At 36.5% G+C, this 27,692-nt stretch overlaps 5 non-coding genes across 5 annotated transcripts; all 5 read right to left on the bottom strand.

Annotated features, from left to right (window-relative positions):
- Nucleotides 1–1,470: 1,470 nt before the first annotated feature.
- On the bottom strand, nucleotides 1,471–1,549 carry LOC119803180. The gene has a single exon (XR_005283587.1). It is a non-coding gene; the product is annotated as a small nucleolar RNA SNORD115 (small nucleolar RNA).
- Nucleotides 1,550–3,409: 1,860 nt separating this feature from the next.
- LOC119803179 lies at nucleotides 3,410–3,488 on the bottom strand. The gene has a single exon (XR_005283586.1). It is a non-coding gene; the product is annotated as a small nucleolar RNA SNORD115 (small nucleolar RNA).
- Nucleotides 3,489–5,215: 1,727 nt separating this feature from the next.
- Nucleotides 5,216–5,294, bottom strand: LOC119803112. Its single transcript, XR_005283529.1, has one exon. It is a non-coding gene; the product is annotated as a small nucleolar RNA SNORD115 (small nucleolar RNA).
- Nucleotides 5,295–18,952: 13,658 nt separating this feature from the next.
- LOC119803155 lies at nucleotides 18,953–19,017 on the bottom strand. The gene has a single exon (XR_005283565.1). It is a non-coding gene; the product is annotated as a small nucleolar RNA SNORD109A (small nucleolar RNA).
- Nucleotides 19,018–27,097: 8,080 nt separating this feature from the next.
- LOC119803163 lies at nucleotides 27,098–27,164 on the bottom strand. The gene has a single exon (XR_005283573.1). It is a non-coding gene; the product is annotated as a small nucleolar RNA SNORD109A (small nucleolar RNA).
- Nucleotides 27,165–27,692: the final 528 nt, after the last annotated feature.

The following is a 27,692-nucleotide window of genomic DNA, read 5'->3' as shown; positions in this document are numbered from 1 at the left end:
TTACTGACTAAACTAATAAATATCCATGAGTGGATAAAACAGAATTGTCTTATCTTGCCAAGACAGGATAGGATAGTTCTACTAAAGGTTCCTTGCCGTTGTATAATGGTATGTCAGGTTTTATCAGGCCTCAGCCAAAGTTGGTTGCCTCAACATTGCTATCAAGATTTCGTGTGGTTGCCCAGGTAGTCAATTGTCTCTGTCTTCTGTTGCACATTTTGGAAGTTTCTCGTTTGTGCTTCCTGGTTGCTTTAGTAATATTACTTTCCTTCTCAGATCTTTGATGGGGTTGAAGATTAGATAATGGTAGCTACCTTCTACATTATTTAGACTTCCCAAAGTAGAGTGATTAGTAAAATTTTTTGTTATATGCTCCTCGCCCGATATTGTATACTTCTTGTAATTTTATATGATCTGTTCCCGTTGTATATAGTTGTATTTGGTTTCTGAATCTGCCTTATTTAGACAAAAGGGGGAGATGTTGGGGCAGCTGGCCCAATCCCTGCGTTCAGGGGCGTGGCTGCCTCAGGGGAGTAGGGTACCCTTAAAAAGGACCGGGGCCCCGGAAGGAGCCCCTGTTCTAGTCCCCCGCACTACCTTCTACTTCGCTGGACCCTTGGTTCTGTAAGTTACCTTATTTTCTCCTTTTATTAAAACTGATTTATTATAAAAGGACTATTTTGGTTATTTCCAAACTCCTCTGACCGCCGGTACACTCCGACCGCCGGTACAGGTCCTGGACTTGCCAAATGCTATTCATACCTCATGTCCATTATGGGAGGGTATTAACTTCAAAAGCCACTGCCAAATAACTAGAACGTCATTCTCTCTGGTCTCAGTCAGGATTATTAGCCACAATGAAAACTTTAGGCATGGAAATAAACTTGAAGTTCTTCTCTAGTTATCATGGGAACCATAGAAGGACCCAGTATTTTGAATCCCCCTTGTTATCTTCCCGAGGGCCCGGATCAATTGCTCATTTCCATGTCATTTGGAATTTTCCAAGACTGTCCATTTGGAATGCCATTCTGGACACAGAGCCCTTAGGGTTTTCACATTGTAGGAATCCTGTCCTACACTGGATGCTGAGCTTCGAACTTGAATACATAGAGTATAAGAAATATGCACATATGATGGAACAGGGATGGAGAAATCAAGACTGATGGGCACAGTTTTCAACTTACCTGAAGAAAGGTGTGGTGTCCTGTGCTCCAAGATGGCATCCCTGATCACTGAAAGGCAGAAGTGATGATGGGCACGTGAGCTGGATTTTGGATATAGAGATTCACTCAAGAGCAATGTTTGACACGAGGTGCCATTTCGGGGAGCACTCAGTGTTCTTCCAAAGTCATGCCCCTGGACCAAATAGGGGTCTCTGATGGGGAAAGATGGCATGGGGATTTGGGCATTCACACTGGCCAAGCAGGCCTCAGGCAGACCAGGCCCCACATTACCCCCTTTCTTTAGTCTGGGCCTCAGCTCAACCTTCTTGTGCTTGATTTTTATGTCATCATCTCTCTTCATGACATTGGTTTGTCATCATTGACCCAGTTCTCGAGAGAGCAAAGCTCCAACTGGGGTTTAGAGAATGCACCATTGCTTACCAGTGTTGCAAACGGTGTCTAGGAAGTATGTCTTGGCATAGTTGGCACAAAGGTTCAGCCTGATAAGTGCCCTGCATTGATGTCATCAGCTGCTCTTGTGTTCTTTTTAATTGCCCCTTTGGAAAAGAGAAACAGACTGATTAAGGGCAAAACTTGGACCTGCCATTGATTACAAGGGAAGGTTTGCTGATGCGAACCAGGGCTTGAACACATGATGCCATGGAGGAAGATACTTCTGCTATGTGAGATTCCAATGGTCATTGGCCCAAGGAGGAACCCCAACTATGAGTGATGGGCACTTCTTTAGCTTGCCCAAGCCATGTTTAGTCATTCAGAATCATGCTTTTTCCCGCTGACTGCAGTGACTGCTAGCCTGAGACTGCTGCCAATTGTCAGTCATTAGGCAGGGCTTTTATACCTTTTGATATTGGTTTCCAGCATCAGCCCTACTGAGGTCTGAGACTTAATTTCACATGCTACAGGGTATTAACTACAAAAGCCACTGGCAAAGTTGACTAGAACGTCATTCTCTGCCGGTCTCAATCAGAATTATCAGCCACAATGAAAACTTTAGGCACGGAAATAAACTTCAAGTTCTTTTCTAAATTTCACATGCTACACGTGTGTCTAATTCAACTCTGCCTACCATTGTTCACACACAAATAAAAAAATTAACTACCCTCTTATGGTTGATATCCCACTGCCAGAGACTGTGCTGGATCTAGTCTGCTCTTTTTCTTTGGGGATATTCCTAGTACTAAGCAGAATTTTCAAATCCATATCTTCAGGGATTTTGTCTATTCGTTGGGTTGGGAGTCTCTGTCTCTGCCGTGTTCTTTGAACTTCTCAAAATGAGGTAACCTCTCTGGCTCCAACAGATGAAGAGACCATCTCTCCTGATAGAGCATCCAGAATTGTCTCCCTTTATGCCTTGCTTAAACAGAGGTCAAGTTTACTAAATCACACATAGGTGAGTTAAGTTTCAGGATGCCTAAGTGCCCTTTGATATTTGAGTTATCCCTGCTTACAATTAATATTTGAAAAGATCAGCTGACCCCATGGGTCCTGGACTTGCCAAATGGCTATTCATACCTCAAGTCCATTATGGCAGGGTATTAACTTCAAAAGCCACTGCCAAAGTTGACTAGAACGTCATTCTCTGATGGTCTCAATCAGGATTATCAGTCACAATGAAAACTTTAGGAATGGAAATAAACTTCAAGTTCTTTTCTAGTTGTCATGGGAACCATAGAAGGACCCAGTATTTCAAATCCCCCTTGTGACCTTTTCCGAGGACCCGGATGAATTGCTCATTTCCATGTCATTTGGAATTTTCCAAGGCTGTCCATTTGGAATGCCATTCTGGACACAGAGCCCTTAGGGTTTTCACATTGTAGGAATCCTGTCCTACACTGGATGCTGAGCTTCGAACTTGAATACATAGAGTATAAGAAATATGCATATGTGATGGAACAGGGATGGAGGAATCAAGACTGATGGGCACAGTTTTCAACTTACTTGAAGAAAGGTGTGGTGTCCTGTGCTCCAAGATGGCATCCCCGATCACTGAAAGGCAGAAGTGATGATGGGCAGGTGAGCAGGGTTTTGGATATAGAGACCAACTCAAGAGTAATGTTTGACACGAAGTACCATTTGAGGGAGCACTCAGTGTTCTTCCAAAGTCATGCCCATGGACCAAATAGGGGTCTCTGATGGGGAAAGATGGCATGGGGATTTGGGCATTCACACTGGCCAAGCAGGCCTCAGGCAGACCAGGCTGCACCGTTGCCCCCTTCCTTTAGTCTGGGCCTCAGCTCAACCTTCTTGTGCTTGATTTTTATGTCATCATCTCTCTTCATGACATTGGTTTGTCATCATTGACCCGGTTCTCAAGAGAGCAAAGCTCCAACTGGGGTTAAGACAAAACACCATTGCTTACCAGTGTTACAAATGGTGTCTAGTAAATATGTCTGGACATAGTCGGCACAAAGATTCAGACTGATAGATGCCCTGCATTGAGTTCATCAGAAGCTCTGTGTTCTTTTTAAAGGCCCCTTTGGAAAAGAAGAAACAGCCTGATTAAGGGCCAACCTTCGACCAGCCCTTGATTACCAGGGAATGTCTGTTGATGTTAACCCGTGCCTGAACACATGATGCCATGGAGGAGGATATTTCTGCTATTTGAGATATCAATTGTCATTGGCCCAAGGAGGAGCCCTAGCCCTGAGTGATGGGCACTTCTTCAGCCTGCCCAAGCCAAGTTTAATCCTTCAGAATCATGCTTTTTCCACTTACAGCAGTGACAGTCAGCCTGAGACTGCTGCTGATTGTCAATCATTAGGCAGGGCTTTGATACCTTTTGATATTGCCTTTCCAGCATCAGGCCTACTGAGTTCTGAGACTTGGTCTTAATTTGACATCCTCCATGTGTGTCTAACTCAACTCTGCCTACCACTGTTCACACACAAGTAAAGAAAGTAACTACTGTCCTAGGTTTTTATCCCACTGCTAGAGATTGTGCTGGATCTAGCCTGCTCTTTTTTTGGGGACATTCCTATTACTATGCTGAATTTTCAAGGCCATATCTTCAGGTATTTTGTCTATGAATTGGGCTGAGAGTCTCTTTCTCTGCTGTCTTCTATGAACTTCTCATAATGAGTCTCCTAACCTGGCTCCAACAGATGAAGAGACCATCTCTCCTGATAGAACATCCAGAATTGTCTCCTTTTATTCCTTGCTTAAACAGAGGTCAAGTTGACTAAATGACATGTAGGGGTGTTAAGGTTCAGGATGCCTAGGTGCCCTTTTATATTCGAGTTATCCCTGCTTACAATTAATATTTGAAAGGATTACTGGACCCCATTGGGCCTGGACTTGCCAAATGGCTATTGATTCCTCAAGTCCATTATGGCGGGGTATTAACTTCAGAAGCCACTGCTAAAGCTGACTACAACGTGTTTCTTTGCTGGTCCCAATCAGGATTATCAGCCACAATGAAATCTTTAGGCATGGTAGTAAACTTCAAGTTCTTTTCTAGTTGTCGTTGGAACCATAGAAGTACCCTCTATTTTGATTCTCCCTTGTGACCCATTCTGAGGGCCCGGATCAATTGCTCATTTCCATGTCATTTGGAATTTTCCAAGGCTGTCCATTTGGAATTCCATTCTTGACAAAGAGACCTTAGGGGTTTCACATTCTAGGAATCCATTTCTACACTGGATCCTAAGCTTCGAACTTGAATACTTTTCTTAGAGTATCAGAAATATGCACATGTGATGGAACAAGGATTGAGGAATCAAGACAGATGGGCACAGTTTTCAAGTTACCTGAAGAAAGGTGTGGTGTCCTGTATTCCAAGGTGGCATCCCTTATAACTGAAATGCAGAAGTGATGATGGGCACGTGAGGAGGGTTTTGGATATAGAGACTCATTTAAGAGCAATGTTTGTCACGAGGTGACATTTGAGGGAGCACTCAATGTTCTCCAAAATCCTCCGGTTGGACCAAGTAGGGGTCTCTGATGGGGAAAGATGGCATGGGGATTTTGCATTCATAATCGCCCCTCAGGCCTCAGGTAGACCAGGTCGCACCATTGTCCCCTTCCTTTATTCTGAGCCTCAGCTCAACCTTCTTTTGCTTGTTTTTTATGACATCATCTCTCTTCATGACATTGATTTTTCTTCATTTACCCATTTCTCGAGATAGCAAAGGTCCAACTGTGGTTTAGACAAAGCACCATTGCTTACCAGTGTTGCTAACAGTGTCTAGGAGGTGTATCTTGACACAGTCGGCATAAAGGTTCAGAGAGATAGATGCCCTGCATTGATGTCATCAGAAACCCTTGTTTTCTTCTTCATGGTTCCTTTGGAAAAGAAGAAACAGCCTGTTGCCTGTTTTAATGGCCATATTTGGACCTGCCGTTGATGTCCAGGGAAGGTCTGCTGATGAGGACCGTGGCATGAACACATGATGCCATGGAGGAGAATACTTCTTGTACGTGAGATATTAATGGTCATTGGCCTAAGGAGGAGCCTCAGTCCTGAGTGTTGTGCACTTCTTCAACCTTCCCAAGCCAAGTTCAGTCATTCAGAATCCTGCTCTTCCCTCTGACTGCTCTGATGGCTAGCCTGAGATGGCTGCCGATTGTCACTCATTAGGCGGGGCTTTGATACCTTGGAATCTTTTTAATCATGTGTCTCATTCAACTCTGCCTACCACTGTCCACACACTAATGTAGAAATATCCATTTAACTACAGTTATTTTAATTTTAGACTTTAATTTCTTTCTTTATTTCCTCCCTCACCCAGGAGTGATTCAGTAGTTGACTCTTCAATTTACATGAGTTTGTTGGCTTTCTGGGTGTAGCATTGTTGTTGAATTCTAGCTTTAATCCATGGTGATCTGACAAGACAGAGGTGGTTACTAAAATTCTTTTTGTATCTATGAAAGTTTGCTTTGTTACTTAGTATATGGTCAATTTTTGAGAAGGTTCCATGAGCTGAAGAGAAGAATGTATATTCTTTCCTATTTGGGTGGAATGATCTTTATGTCTATTAAGTCCATTTGTTTCATTACCTCCATTAATTCTCTTATTTCTTTGTTAGGGTTCTGTCTGATTGACCTATACATTGGTGAGAGAGGAGTGTTGAGGTCTCCTACTATTAGTATGTGTGGTTTGATGTCTGCCTTGAGGTCTAGAAGTGTTTCTTTTACATAAGTGGGTGCCTTTATATTAAAGTCATAGAGATTCAGGATTGAGACATCATCCTGATGAATTATTCCTGCTATGAGTATAAAATGTCCATCTCCATCTCTTCTGATGATTTCAGTTTGAAGTCAATTTTGTTAGAAATTCATGTGGCCACACCCACTTGTTTCTTAGGTCCATTTACTTGTAAAACATTTTCCCAATCCTTTACTATGAGTAAATGTCTGTCTTTGTGGTTGAGGTGTGTTTCTTGTAAGCAGCAGAATATTGGATCCTGCTTTCGTATCCAATCTCTTAGCCTGTGCATTTTTATAGGTGAATTGAGTCCAATGATATTTTGTGATATTAATGACCAGTGGTTGTTAACTCTGGTCATTCTTTTTACCAGGGAACTCTTAGAACTCATAAATACCTTCAGTAATGTAGTAGGACACAAGATTAACTAAAAAAATCAGTAGCCCTCATTTATACAGATTATAAACAGACTGAGAAAGAAACCAGAGAAATATCATTCATCACAATAGTCATAAAGAACATAAAATATCTGGGGTAACTCTAACAAAACAAATGAAAAACCTGCAAGACAAGAACTATAAATCTTTGAAGAAAGAAAATGATGACGACACCAGAAAACAAAAAAGATCTCTCATGCTGTGTGCTTGGTAGAGTTAACATAGTAAAAATGGAAATTTTATCAACATCAATCTACACATTCAATACAGTACCCATCAAAATCCCAGCAAAATTCTTCACGGACATGAAAGAGCAATAGCCAACATCACATGGAAAAATAAAAAATTCGGAATAGCTAAAACAATCTTGTATACCAAGGGGACTTCTGGAAGCATCACAATACCTGACTACAAACTCTAATATAGAGCTACAGGAATGCAAACCATGAGATATCAGGATAAAACTAGACAGAAGGACCAATGAAATCTAACCGAATTCCTGGATATCAATCCACAAAACTATGAACACCTGATATTTTATTGATTTTTATTGAGTTCTACATTTTTTTCTTAACGGAGAACACCTGATTTTTTTAGAAAGAAGATAAAAAGTAAAATAAATAAAAAAGCATATTCAACAAACTATTCTGAAATAACTGGATATCAACATGTAGAATAATGTAAATAGATCTATATCCATAACCGTGCACAAAATTCAAATACAAACGGATCAAAGTTTGACCACACCCATAAATATTGAAGTTCATAGACAAGACAGACAGAGAGAAAGAGAGAGAGAGAGAAGTATATTTAGATACATTGTAGCAGGAGTTCACTTCCTAAATATAACTCCAGTAGTACAGACAGAGAGCAACAATTAAAAACTGGGACCTCCTGCAACTAACAATCTTCTGTAAAGCAAAGGACACAGTCAATAAGACAAAATGCAGCCTATAGATTGGGGAAATATCTTCACCAACTGCACATTGAAAAGAGCACTGATCTCCAAAATATACAAGTAACTCAAGAAACTTGACATCAAACAAATAGTCCTGTAAAAATGGGTAAACAACAAAGCTACACAGAGAAAGCCTGTCTTGAAAATCAACAAATGGGATACAGACCTAATCAGAGAACTTTCAACAAATGAATCTCAAATGGCTGGAAGACACTTGAGAAAATTCTCAACATGTTCAGCTATCAAAGAAATGCAAATCCAAACAATTCTGATATTCTATCTTACACCTGTCAGAATGGCCAAGATCTGATGACAAGCTGATGAGAGCTTATACTGGAGAGGATGTGGGGCAAAGGGATTGCTCCTTTATTGCTGTTGTGAGTGCAAGCTTGTACACCTTCTTTAGAAATTAGTATGATGATTTCTAAGAAAATCAGTGCATAGTCTACCTTAAGGCCCAGCATTACTGCTGTTTGGTATATAGGCAAATGATGCTGAATCATAGCACAAAACATGTGCTCAACTATGTTCATAGCAGCATTATTAATAATGGCAAGAATTGGAAACAGCCTAGATGTTCTCCAACCAAAGAAAGGATAAAGAAAATATGGTATACTTACACAGTGGCATGACTCAGTAGAAAAAATAATGACATCTAGGAATTTGCAGGCAAATGGATGGTTCTACAAAAAAAACCCATATTGAGTGAAGTAACCCAGACCCAGAAAGATAAATACCATATGTATTCATGCATGAGTAACATTTAAACATAAAGAAAAGAAAAAAAAAACCAGCTTATATTCCACAACTGCAGAGAACCTAGAAAACAAAGAGGAACCTAAGTGAGATATACATGGATCTACATAGGGAGAAGAAAAAGACAAGTTCTTGTTAGTAAATTTAGAGATTGAAGATCATGGGAATGGGTAGAAGGGGAAGAGTAAGGGACAGCAGAGGAAAAATGTGTAGCTCAATTAATACAATATAAGGGAACATAAATTGTTGACAAGGGTTATAGATTTTAGAATAATAAAAGGTTCTTAGAGCTGGTGCCAATAACTCTAATTGGACTTGACTCCTTGCTTTCCTTCCAGAACACAGTCCACTTTATGCATTTCCTTCTTCTTTACATTTTCATTTGTCCTAAAGTACTCACTGTAGAGATTGTTTCCTCAACTCTGCCCACAAACATGGGACCATTTTCCTTGGTGTATTAGCATAGAAGTAGATGTACTATGGTCTCTAATCTTGATATATAAGTATAGAAACAGTTGCTGGTTGATTCTCTTTCTTTGTGCTGTTACAGGAAAAAAAAATCTCATCTCATGTAAAAGGAAATGACCTGCATTTTGGGGAAATGGACATTTCCTTCTGCCTCAAATTGCAAGGCCTTATTTGCAATAGAACAGAGGGAGCTTTCTTTTTATAGCCCAATCCCTGAACTATTTCCTATTCAGTTCTGAGGTCCTAACTCAACTCATTCTCAAGCTCGAGCCTCCTGCAAATGCTCTACATTGTTGAAGCAGTCTTCCAGTGTCCTGAAGCAACAACAAATTATTGCTGCCAAGAATCCACAGGGCATCTCCATGAAACAGGGAAATAATATACATCTGGCCATCATCAACTTACACATCCTTACCTCACCATGACTTTTTCTTCCACCAACAACTCAGAATTCCATGAAGAAAAATCTTCCAGTTTCTACCTAGCAGCTTTCTGACATGGCTGCAGTCTGGTGACAAACTTCCCATTGAGTTCCCAAGCCTGTAGCTTTGAAGGGTATAAACTTTTCATTATAATGCAATCCAGTGAATTTATCCTGGACTATATCCATATTTGTCTAAATAGGTTGAAGACAGCCTGCAGCAGAGCTAAAATATCCACCCTATGGAAATTGTGTGAGGAAAATAAAAATTAGAATGTCTTAGAAGGAGTTCCTGACTTTTAATAAAAATGGCCTTGTTGCACCATAAAAAGTCCAAAGTACCATATCTGTGATGGCAGCAATGGTTTTTTGCTAATTAATTCTGCTGTGGTTTATTGGCTGCTGAATATACAATTTGTTAGAATTATTAGGCATAGTACTAATTTATTGAATTTGGAAAAATTGTATGTGAGCTTTGTATTATCTTGTAATATTGATTTTATAGGACATAATAGCATCCCCATCGAAAAAGTTCTGACTAAGTTCACAGTCACACAAGTCAATATTAATTGTTATTAATATGAGATATGTACTCTAGAAGACTTTCCTCATCAAAACTGAAAAGTTATGACCTGTACACTCAGATAGTAAACAATGATGATTAAAACTATATCCATATAGGGTATCAAACTACTTTAAAGATGGGTGAGTTTAACAATATTGACCAACTATAATTAAAATTGAATATATATTACCAATATATCACTGAATAATAAAATAAAAATTTTGAAAGTACTAAAATAAATAATGCTGAGCTCATGGTTCCATGAATAGAATACATGTAGAAGAATGTAAATAGGTCTATATCCATAACCATGCGCAAAATTCAAATTCAACCTTATCAAAGGTTTGACTATACCCAGACACACTGAAGTTCATAGACGAGAGAGAGAGAGAGAGAGAGAGAGAGAGGGAAATACACTTAATACATTGTCACAGGAGTCCACTTCCTAAATATAACTTAGTAACACAGACACAGAGAGCAACATTTAAAAACTGGGACCTCCTGCAACTAAAAATCTTCTGTAAAGCAAAGGACACAGTCAATAAGACAAAATGGCAGCCTATAGATTGGGGAAATATCTTCACCAACTGCACATTGAAAAGAGCACTGATCTCCAAAATATACAAGTAACTCAAGAAACTTGACATCAAACAAATAATCCAATAAAACTGGGGTAAACACCAAAGCTACACAGAGAAAGCCTGTCTTGAAGAACCACCAAATGGGGTACAGACCTAAACAGAAAACTTTCAACAAATGAATCTCAAATGGCTAGAAGACACGAGAAAATTGTCAACATTTTTAGCTATCAGAGAAATGCAAATCCAAACCACTCTGATATTCTATTTTACACCTGTCAGAATGGCCAAAATAAAAAACACTGATGACAGCTTATACAGGAGAGGATGTGTGGTAAATATATTGCTCCTTTATTGCTGGTGGCAGTGCAAACTTGTACAGTTTCTTTAGAAATCAGTATCTTGATTTCTAAGAAAAGTAATACATAGTCTAACTTAAGGCCCAGCATTACTGCTGTTTGTTATATACCCCAATGATGCTTAATTATACCACAAAACATGTGTTCAACTATGTTAATAGCAGCATTATTAATAATGGCAAGAATTGGAAACAGCCTAGATGTTCCCCAACCAAAGAAAGGATAAAGAAAATGTGGTATACTTACACAGTGGCATGACTCAGTAGAAAAAATAATGACATCTTGGAATTTGCAGGCAAATGGATGGATCTACAAAAAACCCATATTGAGTGAAGTAACCCAGACCCAGAAAGACAAATAAAATATGTATTCATGCATAAATGACATTTAGACATAAAGAAAAGAAAAAAAAACCAGCCTATATTCCACAACTGCAGAGAACCTAGAAAACAAAGAGGAACCTAAGTGAGATATACATGGATCTACATAGGGAGAAGAAAAAGACAAGTTCTTGTTAGTAAATTTGGAGAATGAAGATCATGGGAATGGGTAGAAGGAGAGGAGTAAGGGACAGTAGAGGAAAAATGTGTAGCTCAATTAATACAATATAAGGAAACATAAATTGTTGACAAGGGTTATAGATTTTAGAATAATAAAAGGTTCTAGAGCCGGTGCCAATAACTCTAATTGGACTTGACTCCTTGCTTTCCTTCCAGAACACAGTCCACTTTATGCATTTCCTTCTTCTTTATATTTCCATTTGTCTTAAAGTATTCACTGTAGAGATTGTTTCCTCAACTCTGCCCACAAACATGGGACCATTTGCCTTGGTATATGAACATAGAATTAAATAAATAAATAAATAAATAAAAATTAATTAATTAATTAATTAATATAAATACAGGGTTGATTGAAAATGTCTGACAATATCACTGTTGAAGGATTCTACAGCCTGTTAAATGCACCATGGCTGAATTATTCCATGATGCAAATGAGGTTTTCTTTGGTTGGATATTTACAGAGCTTGGAATTTTTCTCGTTTTTGTTTTTTTGTTATAACATGGTTGGACAATAGAAGATGATAGAGTCCTTACAGGACAAATCCAGGATTCTCAAGGCAGAAGTTGAAAAATTAAGAAAGGGCACGTCTGATTTGAGAGACAGTTTCCAAAGTGTTGAGGTAATTTCAAAAACAATTCAGATTGACAATAACTACATCAAGAAAGAGTTTGAAGTTCTCAAGGAAAGGAATAGATTTTTGTCTGATATGACTCAGTCAACTGAGCAAAATTTAGAAAAGGGACAATCTGATATTAAGGAGAGATTCATTGCTGTGGAGGTAGGAACAGATGATTTGGATCGTAAACTTCAGTCCCTGCCTGTAGGAACTTAAATATTATTTGAGTATTAAAACTGCTGAATGTGGCAATTGGATTTTGTCTAAAGGATATGACAGATTGAATGACAGATTGTCAATACAAGAAGGCACAATTCCTGCCATGAAAATTCTATCCAAGGTGGAGAAATTTTGTGTATTGGACAAACTTCATACCTTAGAATCCTCTATGAAGGCCTTGGAACATAATTCTGGGCAGGAGATTCAGGCCTTGCAGAAGGCAATGGTAAACATATTTGAAAAGACTAAGGAAATTCTAAATTGTGATGAACAAGAGCAAACAGTAGAAAGGCAAATTTTAACTCCATTAGTGAGTAGAACTCTCCAGGAAAATTTCCATAAAGCTCTACCTGCCTTTCCAGTAATAACAACAGAGAAAGTGACTGGTTCCAGAAACCCTAATGTCATCAAGGAATATACATGGAAGCCCATCCGTATGAATGATCTGAAAGAAATTAAACAAGCTGTTATGAATTTTGGGATACATAGCTCCTTTGTTAAGGAGATGCTAAAAACATGGTCTATCAACAACAAAGTCACTACCTACAATTGGATTCAATTGATTTCAGCAGTTCTAGAGAGCAGATCAAAATTAAATTGGAAATGTATGTTCAGACAAGAGGCTAGACTTTCAGAACAGCAGGAAAGAGCAAAGGGAATCAAGATTTCCCTAGATCAAATTCTAGGTGAAGGACTTTTTTCTCATCCTCTGGAACATGCTAATTATGATGAACAGACCTTATCAATACATACTACGGCAGCCTTAAAGGCTTGGAACAGGGCTCAAGACCCAGGACAGAGAATGGGATCATATATCAGAGTTAAACAGGGTCAGAGAGAACCCTTTAGTGACTTTTTACAAAACTAACTAAAACTGTACAAATAGGGATATCTGACCCAGAAGCAATGCATATAATAATTGAGTCTTTGGCTTATGAGAATGCCAATGTGGAGTGCAAAAGGATGTGGGGGCCTTTAAAGATCAGATCAGCACCCTTGGATGACTGGGTCTTGCATGCAATCAATGTTGATACGTTTGACTATGGCACTAAAGCATGAATAGAAGAAGCAGTTTCCAATGGTAAAAGAAAGCATCAAAATACCAAATGTTTTAATTGTGACAAAATGGGACATATGAAAAGGAATTGTAGACAAAGAATTTCCAGAAATAATAATAATGCCTCTTCCAGGAATAACAGAAATAGGACTCATCCTTCAGGTTTATGTAGGAGATGTGGAAAAGGCAGACACTGGACGAATGAGTGTAGGTCAACAAGAGATAGATAAGACAACCTGTTACAATTGGGAAACACCATGGGGGCCTCTCGCAGGCCCCCATGGTGAATGTGGTCCAGTCATTTCCAGTTACTGCAGAGAACGAGACTCATCAGGAATATTAGAAAGCCCCATGCCTACTGTTACAAGCAATAATGGCCTGAAGAATGAGTTATGTATATTTTGGCAAACTTCTATAAGTGATCAAAGACCAAAGCTAAGAATGTGCGTAAATGGCATTTTTATTTCTGGCCTGCTGGACACAGGTGCGGGAGTAAGTATCATTACTCCATTATCTTGGCATCTGTATTGGCCTCTTCAGGATGTAAATGTTCAGTTCCTGGGAATTAGAACCCTATCTTGAGTAAGGCAGTGCACGAGACAAGTTGAATGTATAGGGCCAGAAGGACAAATAGGAAAATTAAGGCCATATGTAGCCAATATTGCAGTGAATTTATGGGGCTGTGACCTATTACAGCAATGGAATACCCAAATTAACATTCCTGCTACTTCTAGAGCCTATATTTCTGAGGAAAATATTAAAAGATATTTCAGACGGTGAAAACTAGCCATTCGGGCTGTATAAAAACACAAAGCAATTGATGCCCCTTCAGAGATACCAACAGCCCTGCCTCTAAAGTGGTTGACTAATAAACCAATATGAACAAAGCAATGGCCTTTAGCTGAGGAAAAGTTGCAGGTTTTAGAACAGCTGGTACAAGAGTAATTAGATGCTCAACATATAGAAAAATCTACCAGCCCTTGGAATTCTCCTGTATTTGTGGTTAAGAAAAAATCTGGTAAATGTAGAATGGTGACAGACCTCAGGGATATCAACAAGGTTATTCAACCTATGGACTCTGCAATCTGGAATTCCTCTGCCTTCTTTATTACCAAAATAATGGCCCCTCATAGCTATTGATTTTTAACGATTGTTTCTTCCATATACCTTTACAAGAAAAAGATAGAGAAATTTGTCTTCACCATGCCTACTTATATTAACTCTCAACCTACCAGGAGATTCCAGTGGAATGTCCTCCCACAGGGCATGTTGAACTCTCCCACCCTGTTCCAATACTTTGTAAATCAACCACTGCAAAATATATGCAAGCAATTTCCCAAGTCTATAATTTATCATTACATGGATGACATTTGTTGTCTGATTTAAATAATGATACCTTAGAAAGACTATTTGAAGAAGTAAAAATAGTTTTACCTAAATGGGGATTGCAGATTGCTTCTGAAAAAATTCAGAGAGGAGATTGCAAGTCGAGCAAGGGCCTGGAGATTGAAAAAAACCCACACAAAAGACCTGGGTCATTCTAAAGGAGATCAGCCAAATGGCATGTATTTAGCCTTGGGGAAATCCTTATATATGCCACAGCTGCCCAAGGAAATCCACCCAGGCAGGTGGGAAATTACCATATCAAACTACTGCACAAGGACTTCTGCCTAAGCAGGTGGGAAATTACCATATCTAACTGCTGCACAAGGATTCCTCCTAGGCATGTGGGAAATTACCTTATCTAACAATAGAGTCAACAATGCCCTACAGCTAATCACCAGGCGGGGACAGAGGGAGCACAGGAACAAACAGAAGGCTTAGTCATCTGACCAGAAACTGTCCTCAAGATGAGCCCCTGGGACAAGGGCAGACCTGGGCCCTACACTTAATGACTTTCAAAGGTAGTTAGGAGGCATTTCCAGCCTTCCACCGGCTATTGGGATAATACCTTATATGATAATTCATTTAAATAAAACCTTGGATGGTGAAAAAGACTTAAGCAGTCCCAGAGAATTAACAGCTGAAGCAGAAAAAGAAATGACAATATTTGAAGAAAAATTACAGGAGGCACATGTGGATAGGGTGAATCCAGAGTTCAGATGTATTCTCGTCATATTGCCTTCCAAAATTTCTCCTACAGGAATTTTTATGCAAAGAGATGATATTATCTTAGAATGGATCTTTTTACCACATAAACCAAGTAAGAAAATAAAAACATATGTGGGAAAAAGTTTCTGAACTAATTATAAAAGTCAAATTGAGACTTCGTCAACTAGACCTAGCAGAAATTATAGTGCCTTTCACTGCTGATGAGATAAAAAATGATGGGAAGACAATGAACCATGGCAAAAGCTTGTGCTAACTTTTTGGGAGAAATTAATAACAACTATCCAAAAAGCAAGAGGCTTAACTTTATAAAGAGAACTTCTTAGATTCTTCCTCAAATCATCTGTGACTCTCCAATAACTGGAGCCCGTACATGTTATACTGATGCTAATAAATCAGGGAAGGCAGTTTACAAATCAGAAGACTTGAGTAAGGTGTATCAAAGTCCTTATGATTCTGTCCAGAAGGCAGAATTATATGCCATTCTTATGGTGTTAAGGGATTTTTAAAGAACCTCTTAATATAGTTACTGACTCACGATATGCAGAAAGAGTTATCTTACATATTGAAACTGCTGAATTTATATGTGATGATAGAGAACTAACCTCATTGTTTATCCAGGTACAAGACATGATCAGGAACTGGCTTTGCCCTAAGTATATAACATGCATCTGATCCCATACGGGTCTGCCAGGTCCTCTAGCACAAGGTAATCAGAAATTGATCAATTGTTTATCGGTAGTGTGCTACAGGCCTGTGAATTTCATAAAAAAACATCATGATAATAGGAAAGGCTTGAAGAAAGAGTTTTCTATTACATGGCAACAAGCTAAGGAGATTGTAAAGAAATGCCCTACTTGTTCTTTCTATAAACAAACACCCCCGCCTGCAGGGGCTAATCCAAAAGGCACTCAAAGGAATGAAATCTGGCAGATGGATGTGTTCCACTCTGCTTTGCTAGAAATGTGGCTTTGTAAGTTTTTCCCTTTTCCTCCTTTTATGAAAGCTGAGTATTTGATAATAAAGCTAGTTTGGTTAATTTCAATTGCTGACCGACTATGCCCCTTCAAATTTACAGTCCCGCAAGACAATATTAATTGCTATTAATATGGTATGTATACTCTAGAAGACTTTCCTCATCAAAACTGAAAGGTTATGACCTCTACACTCAGATAGTAAACAATGATGATTAAAACTATATTCATAAAGGGTATCAAACTACTTTAAAGATGGGTGAGTTTAACAATATTGACCAACAATAATTAAAATTGGATATTACCAATATATCACTGAATAATAAAATAAAAATTTTGAAATTACTAAAACAAATGACGCTGAGCTCATGGTTCCATGAATAGAATACCTGTTCTGTTACACCATTCAAATTTTTTTCCTGTTGCCTAATGGTGGAGAATTAGATCAAGATTACTATGGCATGGAGGAAGAAAATATGGTCAAGAATTTTTCACTAGCTGAAGAAGGGAATTCCCCTCTATGACCTAGTATATCAAAGGACTGAAGAATGATAGACTTGAGGATATGGGAAAGAACAAAAGCATAATGGTAAAAGATTAATATCTTAAATCATAGTTTGTGAAATCATGAAGTCCAAGATTTTGACTTTTAGAGATCCCCATTCTTAGCAAAATATATTGAGTCAAGAGATAGGACTTGGTGCTTACCTTTTCTGCATGAAGAATAGGAAGATCGACAGGAATTTATCCTGTAACAGTAGAGAAATAAATGTTATCAAGGATGCTAAGTTTTCCACACAACACTGTCTGCCTTGATAGCCATATTATGCAGACTGCCTAGCATACCCAACCTTTCCAACCAAAATTTACTTGTTTCTTCCTTTCCATATTTTGGCTTGCCTTACAAGGACACCTTTCTTTCCTGACTGCTCCAACTAAAGCTCCCAGTCTCTGTGCTTTGGACACTAACCTAAGTGGAGACAATTGCTTTCCCTTTGATATGCTAGTGGCAGATGTACAGTAGCATGGGTAGATCATGGCATATACTTCTCATACTCATTTGTCCAGACATCTGATATGCCACATTTCCTAGCACACTGTATCTTCTTTAAGATGAATGAGGCCTGACAGTAACTCTGATATTGATTTAATATTTTAAATAAGACATGGCTAGCAAACAGTTCCCTTGATGTGCATCATCTTCTGGTTCATCATGTGAAAATGTTTCTCACCGTAGCACAGAAACAGCATTATGGAATGAAAGATGAAACAGAGACATCCATCAAAAAGCAAACAATGTCTGGACCTTGGGCATCTCCACTTAATCGCAAGAATGGTAATAACTTTGAATATGTAACATGTGCAATAATTACTTTTGTGACATATAGAAAATGACAACAATAACTAAACTCTTGGATGGCATACATGAATTCTCTTTCTAACTTCTGTTCTGGAATGTTGTATGTCATCTCTAGAGCGGGAGGTATTGTCCATTCGAATTCACTTCCCATGTACAATGTTGGTGATCATAGCAATTCCCTGGATCTTCTGTAAAAATTAAGGATTTCTTTTCATCATGTCTCTGTGTTATATGAAACTTATGTCTGAATCATTTTCTATGAGATGGGAATTGGTTGTTCTTAGCAGTGCCTGCCTTCACCCCTGTTACACTTGAAAACTTCAGGTTTCTGCTGCATTATTTATCCTCCACATGGATATGCTTCCCATTAGTTTCCCCAGCTGAGTGGTTTAGAGGCCTGGATGGAAGTTAAATGGTTGATGGACGTTGGAATTGTATCTCTGTGCCAAGTATACTCCTTGTGAATCTCTCAGAATGCAAATAATTTGAAGCAATGTAAACAACATGAAGGTCCCAATCACAGACAAGACTGATAAAAAGACAGATTTTAATTGGAGTTTATCCAAAAGTTCTCTCAATTTCTAATAAGAAATTATGATAGTAAGATATGATTGCTGACAATATCCAGATCTGAAAATCAACTGGATATGGTGACTGGAGTATGAGATGACCATTAGCATGTAGAATTGACACACCATCCAGGGAGGATGATATATTCAGAGACAACAAAGAGAAAAGGAATGACTCTCACAATACAGGAAATTATAAGCCATTTCTGCCAAAATTGGGAAAGAAACAGCAATCCAAAAGCTCTCAAAATTGTGCAGTCAGGGTGGGCATGAGTCCTGCCATCTTGTCTTGTCCTTGTCCCATTATAATTATGTCTAATTCATCAGAGATTATCATTGACATTCTCCGTAATGAATCACTGCTTCTACCTCTTTTGAGTGTTTCAGGCATGTAACAGTAAATAACTTCAATTCATTGTACACTCTAGGGTTTTTAGTACAGTGTTTTAAGAGGCAGAATATGGAAGCAAAGACCTGAACACATTTTGCATCTAGAAAATTGCTCTCTCAAAATTTAGGAGATTAAAGCCTGTGTGCACTTTAACTGTCTTCCTTTAAAATGCAAGAGTACTAGCCATCTTCTGGGGGCATTACAAATGTCAAGACAACCACTTATCTGGACCTCAGAGGGGATATCATTGAGTCAATCAGCGTCCTCAGAAACCTGTTGTCATCATCAATCCAGATAAGGCAGCTTTTAACACATGAGCATCCCCAGTGACAATGGAAAGCAGTGATAGATAGATTCTTTGTCTTTGAAGAGGAAGGTCAGCATTGTGCAGCAAGCTTCTTTCTCAGGATCTCAACTGAGGTAAAGCATCAATGAGATCACAAGGACATTTTCTCCTATATATATAGGCAATATGTCATCAACAAATATCAAAACTCTATTGTACCACAGGAACAGAAAACAAAGCTAAACACATCAAAACTTTTGATGATCTGAATTAGTTCTTGACAACTAGCTTCATGGACAATAAGAAGAAAAGTATAAAATAAAATGCAATAAAAATACAGTGGTGAACTAAAACTATTTTAAAGGCCAAAAATGTTCCTGGATTTCTGGATTAGCTACACAAGGTGGAAGTTTTTGATAGTTTCACATTCCTCCTACTTCAGTGTGTCATCATCATCATTATCATCACCATCATCATCATCCTCATTGTGGTCATCAACATTGTTTTATGCCTTATCCTCCACCCTTTCTACCATCCAATTTTTCCCTTGATTTACCTCTCTGTACTTTGCACTTAGTCCTGCAAGTGTCCATCTTGCTTCCATGGTTCTATTTTTATCCTAACAAACTCATGAGAGGAAACCCAGCAGAAAAAACAATAATAGGCAATTATCACCAATGAATTCAAATTTAATTTCATGTTTATGGTCGACTTTTTTGTTTTTGTGTGCCTCTTGTTACAACATGCTCTTTTCTTTCATGAAAACTTTCAAAGGTTTAGCTTCAAATTCTATATTAGGTAATATATAGGAGTTTACCCTGATACTTTCTCTGAGCTTTGGAATCTAGAGTTGTTGCACACACTCCTATTTTCAGATTTGAGATCAAATGATTTTTGCAAAACAGAAATGATCAGCCTGCCATTTGGAGACGCTCTCCATGAAAACAGACATGCTCAGATGAACCAGTATCCTAGTAATCTGAAAAAATTATTGTGAAACTCAGAGGGGGTCATTTCTAAATTCACATAAATTAAAGTCAGAGTAGTACAACACTTATCTTGCTTCTCGGTTTGCTAGAAAGGTACATTCAAGCATGGGCTATGTTGCGATTCTCAGGAAGAGGACTGCCCAAAAAGGTTGGAAAGAAGTGTTGGGTGAATGGAGACCAGGTGAAAAACCCTTGGATCATGGGGTGCATGAAAATTGAGCATCTCCAATTTGCCATACATCAGAAAGGTTGATATGATGGTTCTTTTAACAGACATTTTTGAATAACCTTCACACAACTGAGGTGACTCAAAATAAAACTCTACACTCAATAGTAATATTTCTTTAAATTTTCACTAGGTGGAGAAGAGACTTTTTCTCTATGAGACCTAGCATTTCAAAGGACTGAAGAGTAATAGACTTGAGGACATGGGCAGGAATAAAAACATAATATTAAAGAGAGAGTCATCTTAAATTATAGTTTGTGAAATCATGAAGTCAAAGATGTTGACTTTTAGAAATCCCCAATCTTAGCAAAAATTAATGAGTCAAGAGATAGAGACTCGGTGCTTACCTTTTCTGCACAAAGAATAAGAAGACCTCTGGGATTATCGCCTGTAACAATAGAGAAATAAAAGTTATCAGGGATGCTAAGTTTTCTACACAAAATTGTCTGCCTTGATAGCCACATTATGCAGACTACCTAGCCTACCCAAACTTTTCAACCAACATTTACCTGTTTCTTTCTTCCTATATTTTGGCTTGCCTGACAATGACAACTTTTTTTCTGATTGCTTCTACTAAAGCTTCCAGTCTCTATCCTTTACACAGTTACCTTAGTGGAGACAATTGTTTTCCCTTTGATATGCTAGTGCAGATATACAGTAGCATGGGAAAGTCATGGCAATACTTCTCATACTCATTTGTTTTGACATCTTATATTCTACATCTGCTAGCACACTGTATCCGCTTTAAGAAGGATGAGGCCTGACAGTATCTCTGATGTTGCATTTATATCTTAAAGAAGACATGGCTGAACAAACAGTTCCCTTGATGTGTATCATGTTCTGTTTCATCATGTAAAAATGTTCCTCACCCTAGCATAGCAACAGCATTATGGAATGAAAGATGAAAGAGTGATATCCATCAAATGGCAGACCATGACAAATCATTTGTCTTCTTCTCTCATGAGAATTAAAGTTTTCTTGGATAGATCTTTACTGTCTGCAGTAATAATGAGTTGAATTACTCCATTAAATTCACCCTTTATTCACATTACCATAGTACCCAGGAAAAGAATTCAAACATTCTACTGAGTCAGAATGGTGAGGGAATATATACTTGTCTCCTAATAGTTGAGGAAATACTTCCAGTTTTTGTCCCATTGAGTATGATGTTGACTATTATTTTATGTTCATAATTTTATTATTTATTTTTTAAATTTACTTATTTTTAATTAAAAAATTCAACCTCTTCTCTTCCTCCAATTTCCTTCCCCCTCCTCAATATCCCTTACCCTCCAACTGCAGTCCAAAGATCAGTCAAGGTTCCCTGCACTTTGGGAAGTCCAAGGTCCTCCCCACTCCATCCAGGTCTAGGAAGGTGAGCATACAAACAGACTAGGTTCCCAACAAACCAGTACATGCAGCAGGTTCAAAACTGAGTGCCATTGTTTTTGGCTTCTCAGTCAGTCCTCCTATTCCCATTCTGTAGGCATTCATTTTGTTTTGTTGACTCTGTCTCAAAGGCTATTTTCTATTTACTACAATTATAATAATCTAATTTCTGTCCTCGATCCTATTTATATATGTGCACATGTTTGTTAATACATACTGATTTTTATATGTTGAATTATTCTTGTATTTCTTGGATAAAACCAATTTAATCATGGTATACCATCTTTTAAAATGTATTTTTAGATTCGTTTATTAATTATATTATATTTTTGTATCATGGTACACCATCTTTTAAAATGTATTTTTAGATTCGTTTATTAAGTATATTACATTTTTGTATCCATGTTTATCATGGAAATTGGTGTATAGATTTCTTTGTTGTCTTCTTATCCAGGTTTTTTTTTCCATGTAATACTGGACTCATAAATTATGTTGCTGTTTCTTAACTTTGTACTTTAGGGAATAATTTGGGGAAGATTGGTGGTAATACTTCATTAATGATTTGATAGAACTCAGTGCATAATCATTTCCTCTATACTGGGCTTATTATACAGCTTGTTTGAAATTTGTCTTTTATTTTTGCCCTAATAATCTATTTATTGACAAGACTGGAGTATTGAAGTCACTCTATAGTATTAACTTTATAGGAGGTTATTCTCCCAACAATGTCCCACACTGTTTGTAGTATGAAATTGCATTGCTATCAATTAGTGCATATATATTTATATATTCTTCAAGAAATTTTTCTTTATTAAATACACTGCCTTTCTTTACCTTTTATTTTTGGCGTGAAGTCTACTTCATCAGATATAAATATGACTACTATTATAAAGAAGATAAACTTTCTACATTGTCTCTTTCAGAAGATAGAATATCTTATATTCTTTCCTGGTCTGTAAGGTTATTTTTTTTCTCAGAAATATTTTGATTGCAAAGGATCCCTTATGTGTGGTCAGTTTATTTTCTCTTCATTCGTTCAAACACATCCCTTTAACATACAGAGTTTGCAGAAAAATTTACTTAAGTCATATGCAATAAATTATAGCATTCATACATAGATCTAGCATGACTCTTAATGATTGGAGCTTGAAAGATAAGTTTCAGTGGTTAGCTAAACATTTATTTTTTGTTATATTGTGTCTTTGTGAAGGTGTGAGGGCATTTAATATGCTTGGGGATAGATGAAACATGTTACCTGAGCTAATGGGAGGTCACTGACTCCAGAGTGACAGTGGGGGAACCAGCATAGTACCAAACTAAGCCCTCTGAATGTGGGTGACTATTTTAGATCTTGGGCAGACTGTGGGGCTGCTGGCCACACAGGATTTATCGCTACTGCTTGAACTGGCATTTTGGAGCACACTTCTTGGAGGAATACATATATATATATATATATATATATATATATATAGTATATAAACTATCTAGTATATATACTAGATATAGTGAGGAGGGCCTTGGTTCTGTCTCAAACTGATGTAGATTTTGTTGAGTACACGTGGAAAGCCTTATCCTCTCTGAGAAGTGGATGGTGGGTGATGTGGGGGAAAATTGGAGGGAGCAGGAGGAGGAGTGGGAGTCAGATCTGGGATTGGTATATTAAACGAGAAATGATTGCTTTAGGAAAATAAATAAAAAGAGTAAGATGTAACAAACTTAACATTTCATTTCAAAAGAAAAAGAAATATGTAAGTCTTTGATTAATTTCCAAAAGTATAAAATATAATTTTGACTTTTGTTTGAGACAAACTTCCACATTGTTGTCCAAGCTGGTCTTCAAATCAACATTTTCCTGTTTTATATCTTCCTGAATGTGAAGATCAAATGCATGTGTCTATGCTTGGCTAATTGTGTCTAGTTATGGGAACATATATTTTATGATTAAGTACATTTTTCAATGTTTCAGTTTGAATTTTTAGTGGTTTGCAAACATTTATTTTTAAATGTTAACCCAAACTTAATTCCATACTTATTTTGACTCAATTGCAAACCATGTCTAAATATTGTTGAATTTCATTTTCTAAAAATTTGAACACAGATATGTATGCTCATGCTAGATGTTGCTATATACTTTTCATTTTACATGTAGTATTGTTTTCTGTGAAGGCACATTTAGATATTAAACGAGGGAATAATTCCAACACTTATATCTTCTAAATGATCATATGGAATTCATGTTTTAAAATTTAGTATAATCTATATTTCCTTGCAAAAATGCTTTTAAGAATAAGTTAATTTGTTTCAAAAATACACTTTTTGGTTATCTACTTACTAAATTTTTCTATTTGTATTTTTATATATGCATATTTTGATTTTTTTTACCTTTATCTAAGTTGCTGAGTTCATGGGTATTTTGTACTATTTAACATACATATATTCTACAATATCATTTCTAATGTTTCTTAATATTTATATTTGTATCTTGATTTGAAAATTACTCTCTTTAGATGTTTCTTAACATTATCTATTAGTTGATATTTTTAAACTGTGTGTGTTCATTCAAATAATTTCCTTATCCTCATGCACACAACTTTGTTTTTTAAAAAAAATAAAATTAATACAACAACCCCCTAAAACAAAGAAAAAAACATGAAATAACACACAAAAAGAAAAAAAATACTGTTACCCAAGAAAAGCACACAAACAACAACAACAACAACAACAATAGAAAAGGCCAAAACCAAAACCCCAATTCTAGATTCAATTCTATTTGACTAGCTATCACAGAACAAAAGTTCCGCCATTAACTAATTTATATATCCAATGCCCTTTCATTGGAGAAAGCTTATTTTTCCTCTCTCAGACGATATAAATGACAGCTCTGTTATTAACCTTTACTCTACTGGCTAGGTTGTCCTTCATTCATTCATGCCTTCTTTAATTTGTGTGTTTTAATTTAACTGACTTTCATTTTCTTTCGCCATATATATATATATATATATATATGCTATATATACACATGTATATATAGCATATATATATATGTGGTGTATATATACATGTGTATATATAGCACATATTTACATATGTGTATATGTACATATATACACAAATATATTTGATTACTTTCTATTCTCTTTATGAATGTCCTATTTTTCTTATTCTGTGTCATTGTGTTCTTAAGTTTCTTTTACTAGAGTGTAAAGCCATTCATTGTAATACAATATCACTTACTTAAGGCTTCTATTAACTTGTATCTAAGAATCAGTTCTAAAAAGTATCTTCCAAGCCAGTTTAGCTACATTTGAACTGGAAGATATTAATATATACATATTAATTAAATAAATTATTAAATTTATCTATACTAATAAATTAATTAAATAAAATAATAAATATATATTAATTAATTAAAAATATATATTTAAAAATGCTTGTCAGTTTCTTTTTATTTTTTCTTTGATCAGTGAATTACTTAGAAGTTCTCATCTTATTTTTCAAATATTTTGGAGATTATCAATAAATATTTCCCTATTTCTAATATACATCCACTGTGGAATTAAATCAACATGTTTTATATGAATTTTAGTCATTTTAAGTTTTTCCAATAATTTCATGAGTATCTTCTTACTTGTAATGACAAAAGAATCTGCTGATTTCTATTCCTGAACATGATGTGACCACTGCTATTCTACCCAACAAAAAAATAAATGGCAAAAGAAAACATAAACAAATCTATTTCAAAAATAATAGCAATAGTAGTTATAATGAACTTAACATAATTGTCTTTAGATATTATTTGTGTCTATATTCCCATAGAACTTTCCCAACATCACTGATAGTTACATTCCTCTTTAAAAGAATTTGGTCATGTTTTATTTCTATACTAAAGGTATTTATTTTTATTTCTTTAATCAATTATATATGTACTTATATGTTTTTTTAATCAAGTATTCACTAAAGTACTTGAATACAATCAATATCAAACTATTCACAATAATTAATACAGTTTCTATGTGATTATGTTAGTTCTGGGCAGCTGGGATGAACAAGCAGCTTCTTGCAACACCACACTAGGCATAGCTTGACCATCTGAGACCCTAAAGTGTGTCACTCCTCAGTGACACACTTCTTCTAACAAGGGCACACATACTTCAACAAGCTCATATCTCCTAATAGTGGCATTTCATGGTGGCCAAGCATTCAAACACACGTGTTTAGGGGGCTATTCCTATTCAAACTATTGCACTACCCATGTATTATATATTAAAACATTGATTTCCTTATGAATATTGTCCAGTTCTGAGCACATCAGTCATTATGCACCACCTATAATACAATGTACAAGACAACATTTTCAAGAAATATCATAACCAATATGCACTATACTGTTGGTATATTTTACTTTCTATTAAAATATAGAATATTTTATAATATAAATATAAATATAATATAAATATAGTATACATATAAAGGGACATATATTGAATTTCTACAGTTCAGTAAATTTAAAACATCCAAGCAGTAATTAACTAATAGAGAAAAGATGTTCTTTAAAATTCCAGAATCCATGCAATTGTCTTATATCTATGACTTAAAAGTCATAGAGAAGCTATAAAAATAAGATATATATTTCCATATTGGAAAAAGAATAGTGAACTCATGTCAGCCTTCACTAAATAAACTAGAAGTGAAGAATATTATAGTATGAACACAGACTCCTTATAACTAATGGGTCTCAATTCTGAAACTCTAGTAAATAATCAAAAAATACAGTTTGATATTGTTTTGCAAGAAATTGATCATGATGATTATTAGCCAATATAAATTTCTAAAATAATCCTTCATTTTATATATTTTATATAATATAGAAAATAATTAAAACAAAAAGGAAAGAACAGAAACGACAAACACTAAGTAATGAATATTGGATAAAATTTTAAAAATATCACAACAGTAACCACCAGTAAGCCTCAAAAAGATACATAGACCTCATAAAGTTGAATATAGAAAAATACATAGAGTCTCTAAAGTTTATAGTTACTTACCTGTATTTTCTGAAATGAATTTTCCAGTCTTAGATCTCTACGATAATACAAAATAAAAGAAATTACCTTAAATACTCAATACCAATAGTATCAGATGTTGAAATGTCTTCTATTATATTTACCTAACAGGAGGACAATATTATTTTTGAAATGCTAGTATAACTGTCAGTGTATATGCCAGTTGCTTGCCCTGCTTTTGATTCCATATTTCCATTGTTCCTATTTGTTACATATTTACTGGATGAAAGTGTCAGCAGCTCTGTTCTCAGTAAGAAAAGTGATGCCAATTTTGGGTCACTAGACAAAATGACTGTGCATACTGCCTCAAAAGTGGGAGACAAAACCCACACATAGTGCTTAGAGAATGTCACCAAAGACTCACTATGCAAAGGCAGGCCTGGAGAATCTTATTTGTATTATCTGAGGGACTCACCTCTGAATCTCTGATTGCCACTTTTTATGAGTTACTCACCATATTTAGAGAATTGGATTCATCATCAATCCAGATAAGTCATTTTTAAACAGATGATTGTTTTAGTTTAGAAAGAAGGGCATGATTATGCAGTAGACAATTTGCTTATTCTCTGAACAAGGTACCTGCTGGCAATGTGAAAGGTAGCCAGGGAGAAGCTGCACCTCTGCAAAGTTTTGAGATTTGTTTCCTTATGCCCTAGATCATGTCATCAATGAATAATTCCTTAGAACAGAAAGATCTCCAGCCTCTGGATCCTGAACTGAACAGGACTAGCATACACAGGAATTATTATCAAGGGTAAAGAAAGCACAAATGGCCCCACTCACCCTACTACTCATTTATTTAACTGCTAGTACTAGTTATCTAATGTTTCACCGTAGAAGAATATCTTTCAATGACCCTGCATCTTGCTTTGCTAATTTTATTCTGCCTCATAGCATTGAGGTCTCAAAGGATGTGACTGCTCTGATGTATTCTTCTACCAGAGTGTGCTACCTGAGTTTGTAGAGCAATCACTAAGTCACAAGTGCTATGATGTATTCTACCAGAAATTGTGC

Source organism: Arvicola amphibius, chromosome 12, assembly GCF_903992535.2.
Source record: "Arvicola amphibius chromosome 12, mArvAmp1.2, whole genome shotgun sequence".
Lineage (NCBI taxonomy): Eukaryota > Metazoa > Chordata > Mammalia > Rodentia > Cricetidae > Arvicola > Arvicola amphibius.
The sequence above is the reverse complement of the archived record's forward strand: the minus strand, read 5'-3'. Positions and strand labels throughout refer to the sequence as shown.